General features: G+C 35.8%; 1 long non-coding RNA gene across 1 annotated transcript; it reads right to left on the bottom strand.

The window, feature by feature from the left end:
* Positions 1-865: 865 nt before the first annotated feature.
* LOC109860382 lies at positions 866-2576 on the bottom strand. Its single transcript, XR_002250818.1, has 3 exons — positions 1863-2576; positions 1440-1703; positions 866-1296 (listed from the first exon to the last, which is right to left on the bottom strand). It is a non-coding gene; the product is annotated as an uncharacterized LOC109860382 (long non-coding RNA).
* Positions 2577-4885: the final 2309 nt, after the last annotated feature.

Genomic DNA, 4885 nt, shown 5'->3' with positions numbered 1-4885 from the left:
TAAACTTCTTGATTTTACTAATATCGTTTTTTTTTTTTTTTTTTTATCTTACCTCGTGTTTATTTTACAATCGCAAGTCTTGTGCGATATTCAGTATGGTTTTACTTCAGATCAAACATTGACCAGACTCTGAATTCTAGGAACTCTACATCAGATGTGCTAAAAGCGACCTTTTATGGATATAATGGATAAATCGAACAAAGTACATTTAAGGAAATCGATTGTGCGAATCTCGATATATAATCGATCTTCCGTTGCGTTAATCGAATAGGTGGCGCTGAAGCCATCCAACCTGGAATCTGGAAGGACGTTCTGGAACCACGTGCCAGATTGTCCTGCTTGTGCAACAACTCCACGCGTTGTTTTTCCTCGCGGGTTTTTAACGACATTTTCTCACTAATTAATTATTCTTATGCGTAGTTAATTCGCTCGCTCATCTAAAGATTTTGTACAATTGGTGATAAGTGTAATTAAATAATTCTACGTGTTCGTGAAAATACGTTTTCTTTATTTCGCCAGTAAAGTCCTTATGATTTTTTAAAAAAGAAAAGTCTCTATACTGTTTTTGTGATCTCTCTAACAGAGTAAGTACAGCTCTAAACAATCTCACAAGAAGAGTACGACGTTGTATCAATCGATTTGGACGAAATTTATAGGATCGATAGATGACTGTGGAATATTGCAGGGTAAAGTAATAAGACGCACTACCAGAGAGAAATCTAAAAGCGGCCATTCTATTGTAGTTTCTAATTTTTATCGTATTTTTTAAATCACGGATTTTTTATGCAAAAAATACATTTTATAACATGCAATAAATAAATAAAAAAACGTATTATTTACATTTAGATTGTATTGTAAAATTTTAAAGAAAAAAAAGTATATCGAGACTTGAACCACCTACGTCGACACTACTAACCTAGTACGCTACCGCTACGCTACACGCTCTTCGACTAAACGATCTATTTCATATCCTCATAAAATATCTCAAAATGTTCAAATTCGATTTTCTCGCGAATGCTTGAGTAGTGCGTCTTATTACTTTACCCTGCAATACTCCACATAGTCATCTATCGATCCTATACATTTCGTCCAAATCGATTGATACAACGTCGTAGTCTCCCTTTGTCAGAAGTGTGATTCTAACTCCGCTTCCTTTTTCGATTTTGTGTTTCGATCGTAATTCGGTTTTCAGTTCATGCTCTGTTTTTAGCTCCTATTCCAATTCTCGCTCCGGTTCCATTTTGTGCTTTGTTTAATCTCTAACTTCGTTTTGAGTATGCCTTTTATTGCATTTTCCTGTGAAAAAAGTAGAAATTTTTATTTTACTATTTTTTTGTATTTCAATTCAAGGATCCGTTACAAGTTTGTGATCACGCGTTCTCCTCGCGCTGTTGATCACGGAGCGCGTAATCATCAGAGACAGATCACGCATAATCTACCTGGAGTCACGTGGAATCTGGCGTTCATAACAAACATGGATCGTGATGTATTAAACCAGATGACCTTGGAGCAGCTGAAACGAGAGGCCAAGAGATAAAGACTTTAGATCTCCGACAATCGGAAGGTTTTGATAGACGCTGATGTCGTTATGTTCCAGGCGATCTCGCTCAGGAAGCCAGGCCCGGTGCCTTGAACGACTCGTTTTTTGTAAGGCAACGTCAACTGACTAGTCTATCTTTCTCTCTCCAGCGACGAATCAGCCTCTGTCGGCAAAAATGTTCATGTTGATGTCAACTATTAACTCGTTACAAGCTATCTAGCAACAAGTACTTGAGTGCCAGTAATAGCAACAGGATTTGATGCAGCAAATGTTGGCAGCGTTCATACAAGCGCAAACAGCGTTCATACAATCCAGAACCTACCATCTGACGGCAGTGTTGCAGAGCAACAAGCACAGGATGTGCTGACACCAAGGAGCCAAGGTTCATCGCGTCCTACTATCTTGGCATCTATTACTTCTTCACATGCCGTTTCGATGCTTGTCTTCCAAATTCCAGAGTACGGTGGTCAAAAGAACGAGAACGTCCAATTATGGATTCAAAGAAGGCTTGAATTCGTAAGGTAACAGACAACATTATGTTATTAGCCTCTTTCTCAAGACTCGTAAAAATTGCTAGACGCTGATATGATTTTAGATCCGGCCCTATGCTGGAATCATGGAATGGTTTCCGAGATTCTAAAACATTTTTCTAGAAAGGTGCTTTATCATGTTGCCATTCAGAAAATAGAAGCGCGTAGATGGATTTCACATAAAGAATTTTTCTCCGAATACGCTATGGACAAATTTACACTCATGCATAACTTAAATCTCGATTAAGCTCACGTAGCACACTAGCGCCTGAAAAGCGCTAAAAAACAGCGATTTTAGCGATTTAAAGACCTACATTGATTGCAAGAGACGAATCGCACGATCGCATTGTCGCAAGACGTAAGAATCGTGCGATTTGAGCATCTACATTAGTCGTAAGTTATAGCCAATAAGCAAAGAATACAGAAACACGAAAATGAGGAGCTCAATCCCTGATAGGAAACCATTTACAAAATTATGTGACGAAATCTTGCACTAAAATTGTAATTTGCAATTATACAGACATTTTAGGAAATAGATGTAAAAACATTGAACTTTTCTGAAATATTTGTAGTTGTTTGCAAAATTACTTTCCAAATACTATTTTGGCAAAAGAATAACGATATGGCGAATCATCTTAGCAGTATATTTGCAAAATTAATTTCACAAAGAAATTGTCCAATAATTGAGAAAAGAAATTCAGCTATGTGATGTTTCAAATATGTAGAAATATGATTGCATATAAAGAAATGCAAGAAGTCGTCACTTATGGTCATATTTGTGCAATATTTTCACAATTTGTCTATTGGAGGTATATACTGTGGAAATGCATAACTTTTTCGCAATTTTTGACAAATATTATTTGCAAAATTTTATTTCGACAAAACTGTTGCGTTATGGCGAATCATCTTAGTGCAATCATTGCAAAATCGTTGCCATTTATGATGCCATTTTTCTGCAATATTTTCACGAATGTGCTTATTAGGGATGCTTATTGGCTGTCGCAAAATCGCAGAGACGCAATCTTTGGTTTTTGGCAAACTTTGTGATTTGTGCTTGCGACGACCTTACGACGATCGCAATATCGCTTGTGATCATGCGATTCATCTCTTGCAATTATATAGAACGAGCTTAAGGAAGTACTGGATATAGAGACCTGTAAACCGACGTTTCTAATATTTAATTTTGTGTCGTATTTACTGCATTAAATCCAAAATGCTTCCCCAAAAATAAGTAAATTGTGCTAAGAGAGTGCGCTCGTTCTTTAGAATGTGTCACAATTCAGTATAAATTTTTTCTCTTATATAGTTTTCTTCTATAACCTCACCATATACAGGGTGTCCCAGAATAGCCGTACAATCTCTCGTAGGCAGATAGAAGGAATAAAACTGAGTCGAAAAGTCCTGAACCATTTTTTTCTATTATTTATAATAAAGGAGTAATTATTGAGTAAAGCGGGCCAATCAGCGCAGACCTTTAGCCACGCGCACGTCAGTGAGCCGCGCGCCTGGTGTTTGTGAGCGCTTACTGACGTGCGCCTGGCTAAAGATCGGCGCTGATTGGCCTGATTTACTCAATAATTACACCTTTATTATAAATAATAGAAAAAAATGGTTCAGGACTTTTCGACTCAGTTTTATTCCTTCTATCTGCCTACGAGAGATTGTACGGCTATTCTGGGACACCCTGTATATTCATATATGTAGAATTATTTCTAAGCTTCTGTATGTATTTACACTGAATTAGCGCACTAAGTACGACAAAACAGAACATAATGAGACACAGATTATGGTTAGAATGTCTAGTTGATGAAAATAAAAGATATTTGCGATGACAGAATAGGAATAGGTTATCATATATGCTATCATTATGAATAAAAAAAAAGTTCAAAAGAGCATTATATACTCATTTTCAAAAGCACTATGTCGTTTTTTATATTTATTTCCTTCTGTAGAACCATTTTTCATGTAATGTAGTACAAAAAATTAGAAATTAGAAAAATTTAGGTTTCTAAATCGTCGATTTACAGGTCTCGGATAATCGGTATCTAGTATCCTTTTAAAAGCGCATTCGAAATCTACTAAAAAAGTGCACTATAAGTGTGTACAATCAACGCAGTTTTATAGCATTTTAAGCGCACTCAAAATCTTCCACATAGCACGTAATCATAGACATAAGTCTATGCACGTAATATTCCTGCAATATCACAGTAATATTGTTTTTCCATTGCAATATTACACTCTAATATAGTAGAAGTATTATCGTAATGTTAATGTAATATTACAGTTATATTAAAATGTCTTCCGAAATGCATCACAGCAATATATTACAATATAAAAAAAAAACCAATGACACATCGCCTTGTAATAGGAGAAATCAATTCGAGATTTCACTCGAATTAATCTTTCTGATTCAATTTACCAATCAACTGATTAACTTACTGTTAATAGTAGTGATGAAAGATACTAGGACCCGGAAAAAATCCTGAGGTGATGATAGAATTTAAAAAACTTGAGACCTCCTATATTCGCAACCCCTGCAGTCAGTCCGCGAGACCACTTAACTTTTTCCTTACTGAAATGTAATTTTTGTATCTACTACTTTTCAAGTTATTCTACACATTTCATTTATTAATTAATTAAATTATTATTTTATTAAAAATATATTGCAGTGTAATGTACAGGATGTTGCATTTACATACAGGTCAGTCCGACGGATTACCTAGGCTGCGGTCCGTTTCATGCTTAAGCGCACATTTATCTATAGTATACGTGACATATACTACAGATAAATGCGCGATTAAGCATGAAACGGACC

The sequence above is a fragment of the Pseudomyrmex gracilis genome, unplaced genomic scaffold (assembly GCF_002006095.1).
Source record: "Pseudomyrmex gracilis isolate BER0280 unplaced genomic scaffold, ASM200609v1 scaffold_374, whole genome shotgun sequence".
NCBI classification, from domain to species: domain Eukaryota; kingdom Metazoa; phylum Arthropoda; class Insecta; order Hymenoptera; family Formicidae; genus Pseudomyrmex; species Pseudomyrmex gracilis.
This window is presented reverse-complemented; position numbering and strand designations above follow the sequence as displayed.